This window comes from Dama dama, chromosome 21, assembly GCF_033118175.1.
Source record: "Dama dama isolate Ldn47 chromosome 21, ASM3311817v1, whole genome shotgun sequence".
Taxonomy (NCBI): domain Eukaryota; kingdom Metazoa; phylum Chordata; class Mammalia; order Artiodactyla; family Cervidae; genus Dama; species Dama dama.
Window position 1 is genome coordinate 7495577 of NC_083701.1, and position 24841 is coordinate 7520417.

At 45.1% G+C, this 24841-nt stretch overlaps 1 protein-coding gene and 1 non-coding gene across 3 annotated transcripts in view; one reads left to right on the top strand and one right to left on the bottom strand.

Annotated features, from left to right (window-relative positions):
- Positions 1–24841, bottom strand: part of KHDRBS3 (KH RNA binding domain containing, signal transduction associated 3) — a 157449-nt gene that overhangs the window by 123963 nt on the left and 8645 nt on the right. The window lies entirely within an intron of this gene.
- Positions 13930–14002, top strand: TRNAG-CCC (transfer RNA glycine (anticodon CCC)). Its single transcript has one exon. It is a non-coding gene; the product is annotated as a tRNA-Gly (tRNA).

Consider the following 24841-nt stretch of genomic DNA (forward strand, 5'->3'; position numbering starts at 1 on the left):
TTGCCTTCTCCAGGTGATCTTCCTGACCCAAGGATCGAACCCAGGTCTCCTGTATTGCAGACAGATTCTTTACCCTCTGAGCCAGCTGGCCCAAATCAGAGTATAATATGATAAGGGAAATTATGGAAATCACAAAGGACCCACAAACACCATGAAGAAAATGGAGTTTAACTGCTGTTTATCAACACAAATTCAGCGACAAGACAATATCACCTTATTGATTATTATCATATACTAACCCTAAAGAGCAGGTATCAATGAAGTTACAAATGTACAATTGTAGAGGAAAAAAATTAATAAAACCAAAATCTACTTCTTTGAAAAGCTCAATAAAATGATAAGCCCCTAGCCAGACTGAGAAAAAAAGTGAAGATATACTACTAACACCAGGAACAAGAATGACATCACCACAGATCCTACCATTATTAAAAGGATAAAGAAATGTAACCCAACAGTTCTATAGCAATAAATCTGATACTTCAGATGAAATGGACAACTTCCTTATAAGATACAAAACTATCAAAGATCCCTCAAGAAGAAAAAGGCAACATAAATAAGCCCTTACCTATTACATAAACTTAATTCATAGATTCATAAATTGGTGACTATGGGTGGAGAAAGCATACAGTGGATATTACAACATATCCTTTAAAAAATTAGTGATTTTTCCTGTTATTAAAATTCTCAAATGTACAAAAACTTTTAAAACCTACTTTATTACATTAGAATAGCAGTTTATAGAATAAGCAGTTACTAAACTGACAAGCAGAACAACATCAAACAACATGTTAATAGTTATTGGTCAAGAAACTTAATTTATTCACGGAACAAACTTTTCTACATCTTCTGGCAAAAGTACAAAGCAATACCATGGGTATGAACCATGGTCTCACAAACCCAGGAGCTTTCCATCTCTTCAGTCTTAGGATCCCTTTTGACTTGGACTCATACAAATTTTTAAGAATGTCAGAGAGTTTTTTTTATTTATGTGTTATATAATCCATCAATATTTACCATATTCTTGCAGAGATTAAGGAGACATGGTTTGATCCCTGGGTTGGGAAGATCCTCTGGAGAAGGAAATGGCTACCACTACAGTATTCCTGCCTGGAGAATCCTGTGGACAGAGGAACCTGGCAAGCTATACAGTCCACAGAGTCACAAAGAGTCCAACAGGACTGAACAAATGAACATGCATGCACAAATTAAAACTGAGAAATTTTTTTTAAATAAATTTTAAAATATTTTAAAAATAAATTAATTATTTAGTTCTAAAACATCAGTCATAATAAGTATGTGTACCAATGGCATAAATATTAGATTTTAAATAGAGTCAAATGCTAGTCGCCATTTTTCAATATGCTATTTTTGTCATTGCCTATTTTAATAATCTGTACTTAAACCTAAAGGTATTAATCAAGCAAAGAGGTGGTTTTTTAAAAATCCAATAAAAAAGTAAAGAACAATTCTCCATCATTCATGACTAACACTGGCAGGCGGTTAAGTTCAGAATTTCAATCCCTGGTAACACTTCCTTTTCTAAACAATGTACCTCAGTCTGTTCCTTGGTTTTCCCCTTAACACCTGACTACACAATGCCTTGCATTACTCACTCACTTTCATATTATTAATCTTTTCAAACCTAATGGTATAAAAAACGCTGCAACCCAGACCTATGTTTCAATAACTCTAACAATACCAGTGATGGCACTGATGACAGCACTCTGCCTTTGTGTTACATCGACAGTTTACAAACTGAAGAGTCTCTCATGTCTTCCAGTTGATCTTACTCCGCACCATCATCTCGCCACTTTAAAGAGGACACAGAGCAGGAAGTCATTTGTCTGAGGTCACAGGGTTCAAAGAAAGGCTCTCCATTACCAGCATCCATGGAGGGTTTAAATAAAGGCTCTCCTTTAAGTAAAAGCTCTTGTTGCTGTTACATCAGCAACATCCATGCAGGTATAGAGGGAGGAAGGGCAGGCCTTTCCCTCCAGGTACCATTTCTTGAACAGAACACTGCACTGAACAAAGAGCAGTCTACTTCTTAAGGTCTAAAGTTACAAAACCAAACTGTAGACAACTTTTGTCAAAAGAAAGGGACACTGGATAGACGTGTCCTTATTCACAGCTGAAGGCGGGGTCAAAACAGCTGCTGGCCTTGGATAAGAAGACCTGCGCCCTCCACGTGTAGATACAGATCCGTGACTTCTCCAAGGAAGAACCCCAGTCTTTCCCAGATATATGGGGCCCTTCCAATGCATCTAGAGGGATTAAGACTATGATAAGCACTCTGTAACCAGGAAATGTTAAAGTGTTTCTGTATCTACAACACACATGTCATTTATTCCACATGTCTCTGAAGCCCACTATGTGCTACAAAATCAACAGTGGCCAGAGACATGTTACACACCTTGTTGGACCTTATATGTTAACGTTAAACATATTAACCACCACTGACAAATGATGTTAAATGATAAATATACTCAAGACATTATGTGAAATATTTAAATAACTTAAAATATTGAGAAAAACGAAAGAGAAACAAAGATTATAGAAAGGAAATTTATTTAACATAGGTCTAAAGTTCAAGGTCGGGGCTTCCCAGGTGGCACTAGTGGTAAAGAACATGCTTGCCAATGCAGGAGACCTGGGTTGGATTCCTGGGTCAGGAAGATCCTCCAGAGGAGAAAACAGCTACCCATGTTCCAGTATTCTTCCTGGGAGATCCCAAGAGCAGAGAAGCCTGGTGGGCTACAGTCCATGGGGCCACAGAGAGTTGGACACGATTGAGTGAGCACACATTTGATGTTTACTGTCAAAATACCAGACAGAAAAGAAAAATCATTTTTTTCCAAACAGATGAGCTCAAACTGGCCTCTTTTAGAAAAAGAGAGAAAATAAAAGAGCAGAATCAAAATGGTGTCTTTCATCAAAGATGATTTTGGAAATGAGTATTTTTGTGTGATATTATTCATGTTTGATCAGATCTGATTACAGTATTTCTGCAAATCAATTTCTGTCACAATTAAGCATGCCAACTTATAAATGAATATACACCATATAAGAATGGGTTTTGCTACAGAGGTAAACATTACTGTTATTATTCAAATTGTGCTCATATACTGGGAACACCTGGAAGACAAAACACAAGACATACATACCTAAATATGCACAGGTTATATTTAAACAACTATTACTATTCCTTTTCAATGGAGCTGAGAAAGCTGTTCAAGTTGCTTTGGAGGGACCTGGGCTTGAGCAGTTCCTGCCACTTGACTACAATATAACCCAAGGCAAGTTACTGAACCTCTCTGAGCTTCAGTCTTGTCACTTAGACAATGGAGACTACATCCACTTTGACTACTAACAAATCTCTAATTTCTGGAGGAGTCTAAACTTCCCCAATATCCCCTTGACCCACCAACAGGAGCTCAGACAAGGGCTAGGGAAGTGAACTCTGGCAGACAAAATGAGGCCACCACCCATTTACTGTTCATCCATCCAAATGCCTCTACCCTCGTAAAACTTGGCTTCTGTGGAAGGGATGATGCTCCAAAGAGTAAAATAAAGGATCATAAGCAGTACTGGAGAGGGACTTGGGTCCATCAACCAGTCGCATTGCTTGCTTCTCCCACCGGAGGCCAACAGGCTGGCAAAGAGCTGGAGAGCCTTGGGATCATGCACATGTCACCCCTGGAAAGCTAAGGGGGGATCAAATGGAGCACACCGGACCAGGCTTCTTGGACAAGCTGCTCTCTACACCCCTGGATCCCTGGTCCAGGACCACAAAAGTCAAGCAAAAACAACACATAGCACTCAGAAGCTAAGGTCTTTGGCAGGAACAGGAGGATATATTTTGAAGGCCTAGGCAAATGAAAAAAATATACAGGTCAAGGATGCTAACTCAATCCTACATACCTCATCAAGCTATTAAGAGGCTTAGTGAAGCAACACATGAAAATCTTTGGTAAAAGAACCGTGAAGTGACCCACAAAGGCCATCATCATCATTACCACTACATTTACCATCATTATTTAGATCTGCTTGTGCTTGATATCACCAAGGAACAGCTAAGATTCAAGGGATTAACTTCACCCAAAAAGATGAAGCTACCATATGAAATCTTGCATAAAACAAATAATGTCCTACAATAAACAAAGCAAGAGTTTAGACGAGAACTAAACTCTCGGGATTGAAGACTAAATAACCAGACAGAAAATGAGTTCCTATTATCTCCATGCAAGCGAGCCATCAGAGCATCTGATGTGACAACAGGTGGCAGCTATTCCTCCAACTGACATGCCAGACCTCCCGTCTCGAAACCTCGGCTTCTCTGGCTGCAATCCCTTCTCCATCAGGAGACGGCTGGCGCTAGGTCGCCCTTCAAGGCCCTTCAAGGGTAAAGAGCACCATCTCTGTAGCTCTCCTTGTCCCATTCAGGCTAATGCACCACTTTCCTATCAGTGTCCCCAGGGCACCATCGGCATTCATTCGTCCACTTCTCTTACTGAATGCCGACGTGCCAGCCACCCTGACGGGTGCTGGGGACACAGTTGCAAGCAGACACCGTGCTGTGTGCATGGAGTTTACACTCTAGGAGGGCGGGGGACGGTAAACGCATCACCTGCCGGAGGGAGCGGGATGCTCCAAGAAAAGGACTGAGGCGGGGCCGCTCCCCACCTGCCCAGTTGATTTGATCACCTGCACACAGTCCAGCAGAGGCGGCTCCTTCTTTCTCAGTCGTTGCCACCTCCCCAGCGGTTAGCACAGCGCTTTGACAAATACAAATTGTAAAAATAATAATAATAAAAATCTTAATAACAGCAGCTGACATTAATTGAATGTTCCCACCCACCATGTAATGAAAGCTTTATGTATGTTAGCAGATCTTCGCAACAGGCCTTGGAGGCAGGGTTTTTAGGTTCCACAGTTTACTCGGGAAATTTAGGTACTAGAGGGTTAAATTTCTTGCTGCTGGCTCTGTGCCCAGCACACAGTCGTCTATATTCAGAGTAGGAATGTGATTCACACACCTTAGACTTTTAGTTACAGAGATTCTGAAGTACAGAGACTGCCCGACTCCCGCCTGCCGCCGCCATGACACCGCGGCACTGACCGCGAGGGCCAGGCCGAGAGCCACGGCGGGCCCGGCGGGCCACTGCGCATGCGCCCCCGGCAGGCGCCCGCGGGCCGCCACAAGCCTTCCTCTTTGGGTCTGCTGCCCTGAGCGAGGCAAGTGTAATACAGTCGTTACTGGGTTAGGCAGACGGTTTCAGACAGGTCTGGCCACTGTACCACATGTTTAAAATATAATCAGCAACTTTCAAACATGAGCCAGGGGGAAAGGGGATTTGACTAGTAAATATAACATTTCAGTAGGGAAAACCTATCTGCGTCTTGACCTTTCTTTTTATCGGATGGGGTTACAGAGTTAGGGAGACAGAGAAAGAAAGGGAGGAAAGAGAGTCAATGTCTAGGAATGTGACGGAGAAGAAAACAAGAACAGAAACAAAGCAAAACCTACTATCTAATGCACTGAGTCCTTCTCCAGATGTTCTGATGGGGAAACCCTTATGAAAAAGAGAGGAATGAACACTGGCTGGGCACCTGCTCTGTCAGGAAGAAACGTTTCCGTTGCCTCCCTGACCCTCACACACACACACCTCCCCGACCGCTCAGCTGGCTGGGTGGTGGCACCCCCTCGCCTGGGAGGGCACTGCTGCAGGGAATGTACCTGCCCGCGTCCCCGTGACTAACAGCTGGCCCAGGGCCCACCTGCCATGTGCTCTGCCAGACTCCCTAGTCAAACAGTGAAGTCAGAATCTCAAAGGGCAAGCTCTTCTCAGGCCCTAGGGCCTCCTCCCACCCATCCCAACACACAAACTCCAGACCAAAAACTTAGAGAAAGAAACAGTGAGGGAGGGAAAAAAAAAAAAAAGAAAATGGCTCCAGGTCCATTTGGGACCATGGAGATATAAGGACAATGGGCATGTAAGTGGTAGAAAAATATCTTCCACAAACTGGTCTAGTAACCAAGAGTTCAGCTCCACCACCCTTTTCTCAAGTATTAACCCTTACAAAAGTAACCATTTCCTATATCCCAGGGCAGCACTGTGAAATGCTTTGTAATTCTGTGAGTTTTATCAGATGGAAATCCAAATACTATACACATCATGGCTAGTTATTTTTCTCTCTGTCCTATGGACAACTTTAGCCATGAGTCCATCATCCATGAACTTATCTATTAATGTAATACTCAATGACATTATAACACCTTTGTTTTTAAGTTTGAAAAACCATAAGGAGATCAGACAAAAGCACTTCTTCAAGAGTCTCTCCAAACTCTGAAAAAACACTAATTCTGGCAGTGGGCCTCTTCCAGCTTTGATCATTATGCTGAGTGTCAAAGAAAGCTCTCTGCCCGTCTGCAGCATCAAGGAGCAACATCTGAAAGATAACCACAAGGCAGAATGGGAAATGGAGAACCAAAGAGCTGGCTTTCTAGTTTAGCACATTATGCTCCCGTTACCAACTACCCATAAAAGGTGCAAGGCTGGGAGCCTGCCAAGTACCACTTTCTACTTGGTATCTCCCTAAATAACCAAGCACTGACTGAGCACCTGTGTTCCAGATACAGTGGACACGCAACCCCGCCTTCAAGCTCACTCTGTAAAGGGAGACGTAAGTAAGGAGATGAAAACCCAGAGTGATAAAGGCTGTGACTGAGTTATGCACAGTGCTGAGTCCTAGTGCCTAAGAGATCAAAAGAGAACAGAGGATGGCACCCAATCCAAAATCGAGAGTGGGCAGCAAACTGGTTTCTTTCCGGTGGTGACACTTGGGCTGAATCCCCAAACATAAATGGATGAAGCACACAAGAGGGAGAAGGGCATTTGTGTTACACAATGCAGAACAGAAGAGCAAAGGAAAGGCCTCACGGCAAAGAACAACTGGCTGTCATGAACCAGGCAAGAAACTGAGCACAACTGTAACCTCGGGATCAAAGAGGGGAGTGACAGAGACCGAGAGGCCAGCAGGGCGGAACACCACCCGGAGAAAGACCCCGAGGATACCAGTTACCCTGAGGACAGGACGTACAGCTTTTAACAAAACCATAGCTTGATTGCATTCGCAGTTTGAAAGGATCTGCATTTTTGCACTGCTTCTTTTTAAAACGCAAATCTTGAAAAACAGGAGAACACTAGTGGTAAGGAAACAAATTCAGGCTCTTGCAGTGATCCAGGTAAAGGCAGAAATGTACAGAATGTAAGGACACAGAGCAGACAAGTCAGAATTAACAATTAATTCAAAAACTTGGAAATGTTCATTAGTGAGGAATCCGCTAAGTAATGGATGACATACATAACACGGAGCCCTACTGAGCCATGAAAAACAGTATTCCCAGTATTTTGTTGATCGAAGAAAATGAGGAGGACAGAATAGTAAGCTAAAAAATGAAATTATGACAATTTATATGGAGAAGTCAACTGTCTAAAATACTAACACTGACAACCTCCAAATGACTACTTTGTGGGGAGTGCAACTGATTTTATTTTTCATACTTCTTTTCCACAATAGGCATTCATTTATCAAGTATGTGAAGAGCACTTTCTGTGCATAAGGCACGAGTACAGGTGCTAGGTACGATGGTCTACAGAACAGACATGAGTCCTGGCCTCAAGAAAGTCATAAACCAGTAAAGTACACACGATACTTATCATCAGAATATTCAATTTTTAATTTAAATACAGAAGGGAAGGGAAAGAGGAACTCATTTGCTAGTTTTAACAGATTTTTAGTGGACTCCTTGTGATTTTCTATATATGAGATCATGTTAATTGTACTTATTCCTTCCCAATCTGGGTGCTTTTATCTCACGTTCTTCCCCAACTGACCCAGCTAAAACCTCCAGAACAATGATGAATAGAAGGAGTGAAAGCTGACTTCTTTGCTTGTTCCTGATCTAAGGCAAAAAGTCTTTCACAATTAGGTAGTATGCCACCTGTGGGTTTTTCATCGCGTGTACTTTATCAGACTTTGGGAACACTCCTAATTTGTTGAACATTTTTATCACTGAAAGGGTTTCAAAATCCATCAAATATTTTACTGTGTCTGTTGAAGTGATTATGTGGTTTCTACCCTTTATTCTATTGGCATAGTATGGGAAATTAATTGATTCTCAGATGCTAAACCAACCTTGCATTTCTGGGTTGTGATTGTGTATGATCCTACAGGATCGTGGTGTATCCTTCTTACAGGTGGCCTGGATTTTGTTTGCTAGTATTTCACTGGGGATTTCTGCATCTATATTCATTAGAGATACTGGTCTATAGTTTTCTTGTGATGTCTTTTTGGAATCAGGATAATACTGGACTCAATGAACTGGGAAATATTCCTTCCTCTTCTAATTTTTGGAAGTTTGTGAAGAATGAGTTGGCTTAAAACTCAACATTCAAAACAATAAGGTCATGGCATCTGGTCCCATCACGTCATGGCAAATAGATGGGGAAACAGTGGAAACAGTAGCAGACTTTATTTTGGGGGGCTCCAAAATCACTGCAGATGGTGACTGCAGCCATGAAATTAAAAGACGCTTGCACCTTGGAAGAAAAGTTATGACCAATCTAGACAGCATATTAAAAAGCCGAGACATTACTTTGCCAACAAAGGTCCGTCTAGTCAAAGCTATGGTTTTTCCAGTTGTCATGTATGAATGTGAGAGTTGGACTATAAAGAAAGCTGAGCACCGAAGAATTGATGCCTTTGAACTGTGGTGTTGGAGAAGACTCTTGAGAGTCCCTTGGACTGCAAGGAGATCAAACCAGTCCATCCTAAAGGAAATCAGTCCTGAATATTCATTGGAAGGACTGATGCTGAAGCTGAAACTCCAATAGGAAGAACTGGCTCCTTAGAATAGACCCTGATTGAACTTTCCATGCCATCACCAACTTAATGGACATTGAGTTTGAGCAGGCTCCAGGAGTTGGTGATGGACAGGGAAGCATGGCATGCTACACTCCATTGGGTCACAAAGAGTCAGACATGACTGAGTGACTGAACTGTGAAGAATGAGTACTAATTATTTCCTAAATGTTTGGTAGGATTCACCAGTGAAGCCATCTATACCTGGGCTTTTCTTATTGAGAACAAAAGTTTGTTTTTAACCAATTCTCTCTCTTTACCAGTCCATTCAGATTTTCTATTTATTCAGTCAGTTACGGTAATTTGTGTCTTTCAGGTATCTGTTCATTTCCTTTAAGACACTTAATTTATGAGCAAGAAGTGTTCAAAGTATTCCCTTACAATCCTTTTCATTTTTGTAATGTCCATAGTTACATATGAGTATTCCCTTGAGACCCGAGTTTGATCCCTGGGGTTGGGAAGACCTCTTGGGGAAGGGAACAGCAACTCACTCCAATATTCTTTCCATAGAACTCCTTGGACAGAGGAGCCCGGTGGACTGCAGTCCATGGGGTCACAAAGAGTTGGACATGACTGCGTGACTAACACAGACATAATCCTTTTCATATCTCTATAATCCATAGATTAATCTCATTCCTGATTTTTGTCATCAGTCTTCTTTTCTTTCAGTCAATGTAGCTAAAGTTTTGTCAATTTTGTTGATCTTTTCAAAGAACCAATTTTTGGTTTATTTTCTCTGTTGTTTTTCTATTCCCTTTTTCATTAACTTCCATTCTAATCTGTATTACTGCCTTCATTCTGCCACTTTTAGATTTAATTTGCTCTTCTTTCCCCAATGTCTTAAGATAGAAGCTTAGGTAACTGATTTGAGATTTATCTTCATTTTTAATATTAAGTATGCACAGCTAAATGTTTGCTTCTAAGTACTGCTTTAGCTGCATCCCATAATTTTGAAATGGCTGTATTCTTATTTTTACTCATCTCAAAATACTTCCTAATTTCCCTTATGATTTCTTATGTAACTCACTGGTTATTTAGGAGTCTGTTAATTTCCAGATATTTCTGAATTCCTCACATTTCTGTCTGCTATTAATTTCCAATCTCATTTCACTGTGTTAGAGAACATACTCTAAGTTCAATCGCTCAGTCCTGTCTGACTCTTGGCAACCGCATGGACTGCAGCACGCCAGGCTTCCCTGTCCATCACCAACTCCCAGAGTTTGCTCAAACTCATGTCCATTGAGTTGGTGATGCAATCCAACCATCTCATCTTCTGTCATCCCCTTCTCCTTCTGCCTTCAATCTTTCCCAGCATCAGGATCTTTTCAAATGAGTCAGCTCTTCACATCAAGTGGTCAAAGTATTGGGAGCTTCAGTTTTAGCATTACCCCTAATGAATATTCAGGATTGATTTCCTTTAGGATGGACTGGTTTGATCTCCTTGCAGTCCAAGGGACTCTCAAGAGTCTTCGCCAACACTACAGTTCAAAAGCATCAATTCTTCGGCACTCAGCCTTCTTTATGGTCCAACTCTCACATCCACACCATAGCTTTGACTAGATGGACCTTTGTTGGCAAAGTAATGTCTCTGCTTTTTAGTATGCTGTTTAGGTTTGTCATAGCTTTTCTTCCAAGGAGGAAGTGTCTTTTAATTTCATGGCTGCAGTCACCGTCTGCAGTGATTTTGAAGGCCAAGAAAATAAAGCCTGTCACATGTTCCACTGTTTCCCCATCTACATGCCATGAAGTGATGGGACCAGATGCCATCATTTTAGTTTCTGAATGTTGTGTTTTAAGCCAGCTTCTTCACTCTCCTCTTTCACTTTCATCAAGAGGCTCTTTAGCTCTTCTTTGCTTCCTGTCATAAGGGTGGTGCCATCTGCATATCTGAGGTTATTGATATTTCTCCCAGCAATCTTGATTCCAGCTCGTGCTTCATCCAGCCCGGCATTTCCCATGATGTACTCTGCATATAAGTTAAATAAGCAGAGTGACAATATACAGCCTTGACATACTCCTTTTCCAATTTGGAACCAGTCCGTTGTTCCATGTCTGGCTCTAACTGTTTCTTCTTGACCTGCATAGAGATTACTCAGGAGGCAGGTACGGTGGTCTGGTATTTCCATCTCTTGAAGAATTTTCCACAGTTTGTTGTGATCCACACAGTCAAAGGCTTTGGTAGAGTCAATAAAGCAGAAGTAGATGTTTTTCTGAAATTCTCTTGCCTTTTTCGATGACTCAACAGATGTTGGCAATTTGATCTCTGGTTTCTCTGCCTTTTCTAAATTAAGTCCAACTTGAAATCTGAAAGTTCTAGGTTCATGTACCATTGAAGCCTGGCTTGCAGAATTTTGAGCATTATTTTGCTAGCATGTGAGATGAGTGCAATTGTGCAGTAGTTTAAATATTCTTTGGCATTGCCTTTCTTTGGGATTGGAATGAAAACTGACCTTTTCCAGTCCTGTGGGTACTGCTGAGTTTTCTAAATTTGCTGGCATATTGAATGTTGAGTCCTCTACATGATTTACATTCTTTAAAATATGCTGAGGCTGGTTTTATGGACTAGCATATGGTCTGTCCTAGAGAATATTCCAGGTGCACTTGAGAAAAATCTGATAGTTCCTGCATGTTCTATAAATGCTTTCTAAGTCTAGTCAGCATACAGTGGTGGTGTTCACATCTTCTATTTCCTTACCAATTTTCTGCCTAGTTTTGCATCCATTATTTAAAAAACGTATTGAAGTCCCCAAATGTTCTTTTGTTAAGCAGTTCATAATTATTTAAGGAAATTATATTAGTTTCATATTGCCACTGTAACAAATTGTCACCAGCTTAGTGACTTCTTGTTTATAACATAGTACCTTACGGTATGAAAGTTAGAGTCTAAAATGGGCACATGCAGGCAGCATTTCTTCTGAAGACTCCAAAGGAGAATCCTTTTCCTTGTCCCTCCCATCTTCTAGAGGCTGCCAGCACTCCTACCTGGCTGCGGCCACACCACCCCAGTCTGTTTCCGTGGTCTTCTGACTCCTCCTCCAGACTCCTCTTGTAAGGACCAGTGCTGATCACACTGGGCCCACCCAGACAGCCAGGGATATCTCCTCTACCTCAAGGTCTTTAACTCAATCATATCTACACAGTCTCTTTTGCCATGTAACGTAGCATTCACGAGTTCTGAAAATTAGGATATGGACATATTTGGGGGCCACTGCTCAATCTACCACAAACATTAGTTGAAACAAATTTCTGAATCAAGTCCTAGTTTATTTTTATTTCATGCCACTGAGCACCAGGGTCAGTATAAACCAAGCACTTTTCAGCCCTACTTTTGACATATAACCTTGTGTTCTTCCGGCATTCTTTATTTAATTATTATTGCATCAATTATTTTTAGTTGTTTTCTCTCTATATTTTCCTCATATTTTATGAAATAATTTCAAGTGATCATGTTGAATATGTATGACTGAAGCAAAAACCTGCAAACAAGATACACCTCTTATAGCATCAAAAAAGAGCACAGATTTTGAGTCAAAACAGAGCTTGGCTTTACTCTTTCTCAGGCTCAGTTTCATTATATATAAAACAGGGATATTAAGAGAAGGCCATCGTCCTGACCCCGGCACTGAACCCCAGCATCCTGCATCGCAAGCAGATTCTTTACTGTCTGAGCCACCAGGGAAACCCCTTTATCTGTAGCAGGCTGCTGCAGAGATTAAACAGTGTATGAAGCAATATGGAAAATAGATGGGAGCAATGGTAACTGATGATTAATTTAACACAAAGAGTATGAGCTTGGGAATCAGACTGACAAAGTCCACAGCTTTCAGTTCAAGCTTGCCATGTAACACTGAGCCAATCACAGTACCATGGAAGCCTGTTTTCTCATGTATAAAGTGAAATTTATGCCATTCATCTCAGATTCATCTCAGAGGGCTGTACTGAGAATTGAGAAAAATATGCTCTGTAAATCTCCTGACACAGTATATGACACTTAGCAAGAACCCAACAAAATACCTCATTATTATTAATAATTACATGACACGAATAAGTTATTTTAACATCTCTAAAACCCCTGATGTATAATTTGAGATAATGCCCTAATACATGAAAATCCCTAAAACCATGTTGAAGCTATACTCAGTGCTTAATAAACATCAGTTTCTGCTGCCTCTCCAGTCCCTCTAGTGGTTGACAAAATAGTGCCCCGTCCCTCAAAGATGCCCACATCCTGATTTCCAGAACCAGAGAATTTAAGTTGCAGGCAAAGGAGGATTAGTGGTTGCAGAGAAAACTAAGGTTCCTGATCAGCTGACCTTAAAATGGGGAGATTATCCTGAATTATCCAGGCGAGCCAAAAGTAATCAGGATCTGAAAGACGGATGAGAAAGCAGGAGAAACCCACAGAAGAGGCAGTGCTGACACCCTGACTCCAGCCCCGTGAGACCCATTCCAAACATGTCACCTTCAGAACTATAAGATGATGAAGCAAACAAACGTGCGGCCACGTGTCCCAGCAGACATACAAAACCAATGCACTCTCTTGTCCAGCTTGTCAGTTTTAATGTAAAGTGAAGTGAAGCCGCCCAGTCGTGTCCGATTCTTTGTGATCCCATGGACTGTAGCCTACCAGGCTCCTCGTCCATGGGATTTTCCAGGCAAGAGTACTAGAGTAACATATGAATCAGAAAACTGAAAAAGGAAAAAGCAGATTGTTTTTGTTTTCTCTATACAGATAGATGCACCTCATCTTAAAACGATGACTTTTAAGAAAATCACTTGCAACTGATCTATATTGAATAAGTGATCTTAACAGGGCTTGATTCCTGGCCCCTGCCATAAAAGAACTTAGAAGATACTGAAATATAAACTGACTTGTTAACATTCTTGCCCAACAATGTAAAATAATATAATTAAAATTAAGATACAATGTACAGCAAAGAAGAACTTAATGTTAAAAGAAACAGTCAAAGTGAGTGGAGTCTTTATTAAACTAAGCAAAGGACTTCCCTGGTGGTCCAGTGGTTAATACTCTGCACTCCCAATGCAGAGGACCCAGGTTCAATCCCTGGTCAAGGAACTAGATCCCACATGCCCCAACTGAAAAATCCCATGTGCCACAACTGAAGTCTGGTGCAGCCAAATAAATAAACTAAAAACCTAGGTAAGACAAGATCAGATCAGTCAATCCTAAAGGAAGTTAGTCCTGAAAACTCACTGGAAGGACTGATGTTGAAGCCGAAACTCCAATACTTTGACCACCTGATGCGAGGAGCTCTGACTCTTTGGAAAAGACTCTGATACTGAAAGACTCTGAAGACTGAGGGTAGGAGAAGGGGACAACAGAGGATGAGATGGTTGGATAGCATCACTGACTCAATGGACATGAGTCTGAGCAAACTCCAGGAGATGGTGAAGAAGAGAGAAGCCTAGCGTGCTGCAGTCCATGGGGCTGCAAAGAGTAGGACACAACCGAGTGACTGAACAAAACAAAAGCAAGACATAGTATGCATTTCCCTTGGGGATTGGGCTAGCTTCAAGAACACTATATGGTAAGTTTCAAGGGAAAATTTATGTTTTAAAACCTATACTGAATATTGTGATTTTGTTTAACCAGAAGAAATACTTTTTCTTTATGTATATGTGATAATGGTAGAGACCAATATCTTCTCTTCAAATAAGAGAACCAATTCAAGGTACTTAGAAGTTTGCTACTGAAATTTTCAAACAGAAGGCAAAATTATACTGGGAAAGGGTTTTTTTGTTTGTTTGTCTGTTTGTTTGTTTTTTAAGGTTAAGTGAATAGGAACTGACAGCTTTAAAATGAAATGAAATCTGAAACATGAACTGACACTTTACTAATTCTTACTATAGTCTGCAGGCAAAGGAACTGAAAAGCAAAACATCAGGTATGTCAGTGACATACCCAAATGTCTTGGGGACACCAAGGATCTGTGCTGTCCTCTCCAAAGCCTGTAACAGCATTACCAGTGCAAAGAACCGAGGCCCAAGTTGGGGCTCTGGGATCCCTGTCACCTCACCTGGGAGACAGCACAGGAAGACGGGGCCTCAGGGGGCTGGGAAATGAAGCTAAACACCATCCTCTGAAAAGGGGGCCTTCTCTGGGCTTTTCTCCTCCACTCTCCTTTCGGGGCCCACTTTACCATGTAGCTGCGGCAGTTAAGAAAGCCCCACAGGGCTACCCATCTTGACTGAGGCTCCTGCCAACCATGCAGAAGCCCAGATAAGAACGACATGAGCCAGAAGGAGGCAGAGAAGCTTGTCTGCTCCTGCCTAAGTCCTAAGTGAAAGGTGCTGGGGCCAACACAATTGCCTGCCAAAGGGTCATGTGCCAAAGTTCTGTGGCTGGAGTTCTTTCACTATGATCAGAGCCTGGAAGGCTGCTTGGAAGGCTGTCTACTAACCAGCCTAAGTCCCCAGGGAGCCCTGAGGCCTGGGGGACCTTGGTCAGCCAGCAGGACTCACACTCGGGGTGGAATCCGGAGCCACCACCACCTGCAAATATAGCAACGCAACAAGAGAGCAGCGATGTCTACCCGTATTTGCTGGTGAGAACCAGAAGCCGCAAAGCATAGCCTTTAAAGTCTCCTGGAAAGTGTAAACCAGCCCTGAGTCAATTCAGAAGACGTGTGGTCAGGAGCCAGCGTGGCAGACAGACAAGCCTCTGACGTACTGACCTCCACCATGTTTCCTGAGGCTCCTCCACATTCTATCACTTAGGGTTCACAAAGCCTACAGAGACCCTACTTGGCTTCAGACTCACCAGTAGTGACAAATTTTAAGATTTCTATTTGAAATACATCACACGTGAAAAAGGCTTTTAAAATAAACATTTTAAAGTGTAATTTACACTGATGGAATCACACGGCCTTTATGAAGCTAGTCACCTTAAGAACAGGAAAGAATGGCGGGTTTCTTCTCCTTTGCCCAAGGCTTCTGTTGACATAGCTGCACGGATTCTTTCCTCTGCCCTTTCCTCCTTCGACCCTGCACAGGTACCCTCTCCCTGGGGGATCTCATCTCCCAGAGGATCTCATCATCCTCTGTGGCTTCAACTGCAAGGCAACGCATTTTTATGAAAGCTGACATCTAGAAATACCACCTGTAGCTCTGAACTCACATAATTCAAAAGCTTTTCAACCTGCACTGCTCAGCAATACTTTCTAAAATGCATAGCTGACCATGACACTGTCCTGCACTGATGCTTCAGCTGTGCTCCAGAACCTTAAAATGCATTCACACTCCTCAGCCACTGGGGGCCTTGCACGCTCTAGTGCCCACCTACCCCTCCAGCCCCACTTCTTAATACACTGCTGCTTTTAGCTTACACTTCAGACTGACAGAGAAACTGCTTTCCCCTGTCATTCACTCAACAAACCCCAAGGGCCCGCCGGGGGGCAGGCACTGTTCTGGGCACTTGCAATTCTGCAGGGAATAAAGTCTTGGGGCTCAGAAGCCTCGGAGAAGGCAATGGCACCCCACTCCAGTACTCTTGCCTGGAGAATCCCATGGATGGAGGAGCCTGGTAGCCTCTAGTCCATGGGGTCACTAAGAGTTGGACATGACTGACTTCACTTTCACTTTTAACTTTCATGCATTGGAGAAGGAAATGGCAACCCACTCCAGTGTTCTTGCCTGGAGAATCCCAGGGACGGGGGAGCCTGGTGGGCTGCCATCTGTGGGGTCACACAGAGTCGGGCACGACTGAAGTGACTTAGCAGCAGCAGCTCAGAAGCCTGGAGTCTCAGTGTCTTGTCACTGAAACCTCACAGGAAGTCTGGGACGAGGGCAGTGTCACGACTGTCTCAACAAACTAAAGTGCTGGTGCCTAGGGAGGCGAAGGAATGTGCCCAGATCCAGAAATTCCTCAACAGCCCAGGGAGGCGGCCCACAGGTCTGAGTCCCAGACTCAAGGCTCACGCACACGCTGCCAGGTGCACACACTGGCACAGCCACCCAAGAAATGGAGCTTATCCCCTCAAAATCGGCAGCCAGAAACTCCAGGAAAAGAACAGCCTTTCTCCATTTTCCTTCACCAAGGCATCCTGAAATCACGGATCCACTGCCCTAATGCAGAGAGGAAAGTGAGCACAGCTGACCACTCATCCCACAGATACTTTCCAAGCACCGACCGTCTCCTGCGCTCAGCACTGGAGGGGGAAGCCAAGCCAAGAAGGCAGATTTTCTGTCTGTAGGAAGCTGGGATGCCCATGGGAGAAACAGCTCCCAACAAAGCATTCTAATCCAGAGCAGGCATGGCTGAGAAGAGGCGGGGCTGTACTGGGGGCTGGGGTAACACCGAGGAGGAGCAGGACCTCACAGGCAGCCAGGCCTTGCTTTACCAGCAGGAAGCTGCTGGAGCAGGAATGGCTGCCCGCATGCCTCCCCCACATCAGGCCTCACCCCGGCCCACCCACTGCCCCGGTCCCTGGGAAGACCCCGTGCACGGTCTTCATTACAGTGCTCACCACCCTGCAATATAAATGTCCTTTAATTTGGCTGCTTCCCCACTGGGCTGAGAACCCTTTAAGCAGGGTGAAGGACTCCGGCCCTGAGCCCAGGCTGAGTGCGCCACCCTTCCTGAGGAAGAAGTGGACACCCTCCGGCCCAGCAGAGACAACCGGCCCAGCAGAGACCTCCTCCCGAGGGTCCTCCCCAGCAGCCGGGAGGGGTGTCCCGAGACTCTGAAAGTCCTCAGTGTGAGGAGCAGACGGTGCCCCACCTGCCAGACACTGGCTGCCAACACTCCCAACACTCCCTTCTGTCCCGCATCCTTTGTTGCAGGTAAGGTGGGGCGCAGGACCAACCACAAAGACCAGGAGGCAGGAACCCAGCGGTCTCTAGATCAGAGCTCAGAGCGGCTCAGGGCGGGGAGGGGGCCGGGCCGCGGCCAGGAGACCGGAGGGAACAAGGAACACGCTCTGCGGCCAGCGGCCTCCGGGACACAGGGCACTGCCCGCGGGACATGAACCCACAGGCTCGGGACTCAGATCCCCTGGGGCTCGCTTCAGACCTGAAGAGCCTTCAGCCCAGAGAGTTTGTTATCAACAAGGGTACTGCTCCCATTTAGCATTTAAGGAGCAAAGCCCTGACAGAGGAAAAAGAAACAGACAGCACACAGCCCAAGGACCGGACTGAGCGACACGACCTTCCAGTTTCTGCCCCTGCCCTCCGACCTCACTGCAGACCACACCGGGGGGCAGGCAGCTCTGTCCCCAGCGGCTCTGACCGGCGACACCAGCACACGCACTCGGGGAGGGGCTGGGAGGGCTGCCTCTGACTCAGGCATCACCGAGGCATAACTTCCTTGAGAGTACTTTTCACACTCAAAACCATAACAAAAAGTAAAATCCACTGAGCAAGTCAAAGTCGTATGAGGGACCTCAGGGCCTGAGGACAGAGCCCAGGGGGAAGGAGACAGCCGTCTCCCCCTTTCTCACAGAACAGGGCTCTCCACAGAACCATGAAGTGCTCTGAGACACAGAACTGTAAGTCCACTTTTTATGGATTTTAGAGAAAGCATCGTGCCTGCCAGTGCAGAAGACGTGGATTCCATCGCTGGGTCGGGAATATCCCCTGAAGAAAGAAATAGCAACCCACTCCAGTCTTCTTGTCTGAAAAATCCTATGGACAGAGGAGTCTGGAGGGCTACAGTCCCTGGGGTTCGCAAAGAGTCAGACATGACTTAGCCATTAACAATCTCATTTTATACAGTGACGGTGAAGGACTATAACCAACTGAATGTATACAGATAACTGATGGAGGGCGGGCAAGAGGTAGGGAAGATGAAAGAAGGAAAGAAAAAAATAAAAATGTTCCCTTTCAGCAGAATGTCAACCAATACACGCAGACGGAATGTCAGAGTGAGAAAATTACCATTTTACAACCATCACAGTAATAATTAATTCAGGTAAGAAACATTAACGGGTACTAAAATTTGTGAGGGAGAGTTTAATAAGGAGTATTTACACAGTCTCAAAGCATCACCCCACAAAAGTGCTAATTAATTACAAAAGGAAAATGGAAACTTTACAGGGGACAAAACCAGCACCACCTGCACCAAGTGAACAAAACTTAACATCATCAGTAACGACGGGATAAAGTAACAATGAGACTGTGTGCCTCCTGCTGTGACGTATTAAGGACACACCATCACCTTGGTGGAACTCCTGCCAAGAGTGCACAGGTCAGTCGCTCAGTCCTGTCCGACTATTTGTGACCCCATGGACTGTAGCACGCCAGGCTTCCCTGTCCATCACCAACTCCCCTCCCAGAACTTGCTCAAACTCATGTCCATCAAATCGGTGATGCCATCCAACCAACTCCTCTTCTGTCATCCCCTTCTCCTCCTGCCTTCAATCTTTCCCAGCATCAGGGTCTTTTCTAAGGGGCCAGTTCTTCATATCAGGTAGTCAAAGTACTGGAGTTTCAGCTTTAGCATCAGTCCTTCCAATGAACATTCAGGACTGATTTCTTTTAGAGCTGACTGGTTTGATCTCCTTGCAGTCCAAGGGACTCTCAAGAGTCTTTTCCAACAACACAGTTCAAAAGCATCAATTCTTCAGCGCTCAGTCGTCTTTATGGTCCAATTGTCACATTCATACGTGACTACTGGAAAAACCATAGCTTTGACTAAATGGACCTTTGTCAGCAAAGTAATGTCTCTACTTTTTAATATGCTGTCAAGGTTGGTCATAGCTTTTCTTCCAAGGAGCAAGCATCTTTTAATTTCATGGCTGCAGTCACTATCTGCAGTGATTTTGGAGCCCAAGAAAATAAAGTCTCTCACTGTTCCATTGTTTTCCCATCTATGTGCCATGAGGTGATGGGATGGATGCCATGATGATCTTAGTTTTCTGAATGTTGAGCTTTAAGCCAACTTTTTCACTCTCCTCTTTCACGTTCATCAAGAGGCTCTTTAGTTCCTCTTCACTTTCTGCCATAAGGGTGGAGTCATCTGCATATCTGAGGTTATTGATATTTCTCCTGGCAATGTTGATTCCAGCTTGTGCTTCCTCCAGCCCAGCATTTCCCATGATGTAACTCTGCATGTAAGTTAAATAAGCAGGGTGACAATATACAGCCTTGACATACTCCTTTCCCAATTTGGAACCAGTCTGTTGTTCCATGTCTGGCTGTAACTGTTGCTTCTTGACCTGAACTGCATACAGATTTCTCAGGAGGCAGGTAAGGTGGTCTGGTATTCCCATCTCTTTCAGAATTTTCCACAGTTTGTCATGATCCACACAGTCAAAGGCTTTGGCATAGTCAATAAAGCAGAAGTAGATGTTTTTCTGAAATTTCTTGCTTTTTCGATGACCCAATGGATGTTGGCAATTTGATTTCTGGTTCCTCTGACTTTTCTAAATCCAACTTGAACATCTGAAAGTTCTCAGTTCATGTACTGTTGAAGCCTGGCTTGGAGAATTTTGAGCATTACTTTGCTAGCATGTGAGATCAGTGCAATTGTGCAGTAGTTTGAACATTCTTTGGCATTGCCTTTCTTTGGGATTGGAATGAAAACTGATCTTTTCCAATCCTGTGGCCACTGCTGAGTTTTCCAAATTTGCTGGCATATTGAATGTAGCACTTTCACAGCATCATCTTTTAGGATTTGAAATAGCTCAATGGGAATTTCATCACCTCCACTGGCTTTTAGCAGTATGAACAGAGTACACAACATGAATCTAAATGTAAAGAAACAGACAACCCACACTGAGAGGTACTCTACAAAAACCCAGCCTGTGTAGTATTTAAATATGCATGCCATGAAAGGCAAAAGACAGTGAGCTATTCCAAATTAAGAGACTAAAAGGCTTGACAGCTAAATGCAATGTGTGGTCTTGATCCGGATCCTATAAAAGACAAAACTGGAACGACTGACAAGAATAGCACATGGACCATAAGTTAAATAATAAAAATACCAAAACGATGACTAACTTCTGTCATCACTGTTATCTGGTAAGTACAGTTATGTCAGAGATAGCCCTTAGTCTCAGGAAATACAAAGGTACTTAGGTATTGGGGTAAAGGTAGATAACACACACACCTTACTCTCAAATGAGTTATGAAAATACACAGACAGAAGGGCAAAGCCAAATGTGGGGAAATGTAAACAACTGGTGACTCCAGACGAACAAGTATACAGGGGTTTTTAGCACTATTCCTTTAACTCTCTGTAAGTTTAAAGTTGTTTTCAAACAAAAACTGTAATGCCAGGAAGGAAAATGGGAGGGGGAGACGAAAGAAGACAGATAAACAACCACAACACACAATGACAAATAGGAATGTGAAGATGTTATGGAAACATGGGAAATGGGAATTAATAACCTGGAGGAGTCAGAAAATTTGCCTATCCCTGCCAAGTCCTTTCCTCCATCTGCAACAATTTCTGCATCCAGCTAATCCTCTCTGAAAAAGCCTCTGCCAGAAAGCCTAGCTTGGTCCTGAGATGAGAGAGGTCATTCTGATCCCCTAAAGCCCCTATGTCTTCTTCTTCCAAACAGCACTTAACACACTGTTAAAATTGTTCCCCCTACACGTTAATCTCCCCCACTGGATTAGATTCTTTGATTAAAAAATGATAGTGGTGATGATGAACAGGAGGATGGTGAGGAGGATGGTGAGCAGGAGGAGGATGGTGAGGAGGAGGACGGTGAGGAGATGATAGGAGAAGGAGGATGGTGAGGAGGAGAGTGATGAGGAGGAGGAGGATGGTGAGGATGATGATGGTGAGGGGGAGGATGGTAAGGAGGATGGTGAAGAGGAGGAGGGTGGTGAGGAGGAGGAGGATGGTGAGGAGGATGGTGAGGAGGAGGAGGATAGTGAGGAGGGTGGTGAAGAGGAGGAGGGTGGTGAGGAGGAGGAGGATGGTGAGGAGGATGGTGAGGAGGAGGAGGATGGTGAGGAGGATGGTGAGGAGGAGGAGGGTGGTGAGGAGGATGGTGAAGAGGAGGAGGATGGTAAGGAGGATGGTGAAGAGGAGGAGGGTGGTGAGGAGGAGGAGGATGGTGAGGAGGATGGTGAGGAGGAGGAGGATGGTAAGGAGGATGGTGAAGAGGAGGAGGGTGGTGAGGAGGAGGAGGGTGGTGAGGAGGATGGTGAGGAGGAGGAGGATAGTGAGGAGGGTGGTGAAGAGGAGGAGGGTGGTGAGGAGGAGGAGGATGGTGAGGAGGAGGAGGATGGTGAGGAGGATGGTGAGGAGGAGGAGGATGGTAAGGAGGATGGTGAAGAGGAGGAGGATGGTAAGGAGGATGGTGAAGAGGAGGAGGGTGGTGAGGAGGAGGAGGATGGTGAGGAGGATGGTGAGGAGGAGGAGGATGGTAAGGAGGATGGTGAAGAGGAGGAGGGTGGTGAGGAGGAGGAGGGTGGTGAGGAGGATGGTGAGGAGGATGGTGAGGAGGAGGAGGATAGTGAGGAGGGTGGTGAGGAGGATGGTGAAGAGGAGGAGGGTGGTGAGGAGGAAGAGGGTGGTGAGGAGGAGGAGGATAGTGAGGAGGGTGGTGAGGAGGATGGTGAAGAGGAGGAGGGTGGTGAGGAGGAGGAGGATGGTGAGGAGGATGGTGAGGAGGAGGAGGATAGTGAGGAGGGTGGTGAGGAGGATGGTGAGGAGGAGGAGGGTGGTGAGGAGGAAGAGGGTGGTGAGGAGGAGGAGGATAGTGAGGAGGGTGGTGAAGAGGAGGAGGATGGTGAGGAGGATGGTGAGGAGGAGGAGGATGGTAAGGAGGATGGTGAAGAGGAGGAGGGTGGTGAGGAGGAGGAGGGTGGTGAGGAGGAAGAGGGTGGTGAGGAGGAGGAGGATAGTGAGGAGGGTGGTGAAGAGGAGGAGGGTGGTGAGGAGGAGGAGGGTGGTGAGGAGGATGGTGAGGAGGAGGAGGATAGTGAGGAGGATGGTGAGGAGGGTGGTGAAGAGGAGGAGGGTGGTGAGGAGGAGGAGGGTGGTGAGGAGGAGGAGGGTGGTGAGGAGGATGGTGAGGAGGAGGAGGGTGGTGAGGAGGAGGAGGGTGGTGAGGAGGATGGTGAAGAGGAGGAGGGTGGTGAGGAGGAGGAGGGTGGTGAGGAGGAGGAGGGTGGTGAGGAGGATGGTGAGGAGGAGGAGGATAGTGAGGAGGGTGGTGAGGAGGATGGTGAGGAGGAGGAGGATGGTGAGGAGGAGGAGGGTGGTGAGGAGGCGGAGGATGGTGAGGAGGATGGTGAAGAGGAGGAGGGTGGTGAGGAGGAGGAGGATAGTGAGGAGGGTGGTGAGGAGGATGGTGAGGAGGAGGAGGGTGGTGAGGAGGAGGAGGATAGTGAGGAGGGTGGTGAGGAGGATGGTGAGGAGGAGGAGGGTGGTGAGGAGGAGGAGGGTGGTGAGGAGGAGGAGGGTGGTGAGGAGGAGGAGGGTGGTGAGGAGGAGGAGGGTGGTGAGGAGGAGGAGGATAGTGAGGAGGGTGGTGAGGAGGAGGAGGGTGGTGAGGAGGAGGAGGATGGTGAGGAGGATGGTGAGGAGGAGGAGGATGGTGAGGAGGAGGACGGTGAGGGGGAGGATGGTGAGGAGGATGGTGAAGAGGAGGAGGGTGGTGAGGAGGAGCAGGGTGGTGAGGAGGATGGTGAAGAGGAGGAGGGTGCTGAGGAGGAGGAGGGTGGTGAGGAGGAGGAGGGTGGTGAGGAGGAGGAGGGTGGTGAGGAGGAGCAGGGTGGTGAGGAGGAGCAGGGTGGTGAGGAGGAGGAGGAGCGTGGTGAGGAGGAGGAGGGTGGTGAGGAGGAGCAGGGTGGTGAGGAGGAGCAGGGTGGTGAGGAGGAGCAGGGTGGTGAGGAGGAGGAGGAGCGTGGTGAGGAGGAGCAGGGTGGTGAGGAGGAGCAGGGTGGTGAGGAGGAGCAGGGTGGTGAGGAGGAGCAGGGTGGTGAGGAGGAGGAGCGTGGCGACAGCAAGCATGTATTCTGCACTTATTAGATGCCAGACATGACACAGCTCTTCACACACACCTCACTGAAACCCCACAAAAACTTCAGAAGCTTTATTAACTTTTCATCCCCATTTCTTCATCATGGAAACTGAGGCTGAGAGGGGTTCACCGATCCACAGTCACAACATGGAGAAGTGGCAGAGCTAAGGTGTGAACTCAGGTCTGTCTGATTTAAATTTGTGTCCATAACCATGTGTCCTTATCCACTCATATGAATCTTGTTTCAGTATCATCTTTAGTTAGCTACAGCTTGCATAATGAGGCAAACGAAAAGTGAGAGATTTTTCTAAGCTTCTGTTTGTGTTTGCTGGGTCGCACAAGGTGGCAGGAGACAGCCAGCCCTAAAAAATGACTGGAAGATAACCCACTACACAAGTTGGTGACCACGATCTGATGCATGAAATTCAGATAGAAAAAACAATGCAAAATGAAGATAAACATAAATGCATAATTGTCTCATACTGGATATAAAAATACACCTATATGTTAAAAAATTTAATAAAAGTTTAAAAGTACAAAATCATTGTCATTTCACCCTAATGACCAACAAGGCAGGCATTACTGTCAAAGTGCAGAGGAGGGAACTAGGCTCAGAGAAGTAACTGGCCCAGAACAAACAGTTCAATTCAGAAGGGCAGATACTCAACAAATATTAAATAAATGAATGGAGTTAAAGAAACTTCAGTACAAATTTTTCAATTCCTATGGACTCGATCTAATATTTCAGCTAAAATTACTGAAAGCAGAATCAGGGCTTTGTTCAAAGTTCCCCATGGCTCTGTACCTGGTGCTGACCTAGCCCCTGGGCCCAGGTGAGTTAGGAGACAAGAGAAGCAAAAGGAAGCAGCAGTTTCCACACCAGCTGAGAAAGCTTTGGCTACCACTGTTTGCTTCCTCACACAACGGATTTGACTTATACATGCCAATGCAAATCCCTGTCAGCACTATAGTTC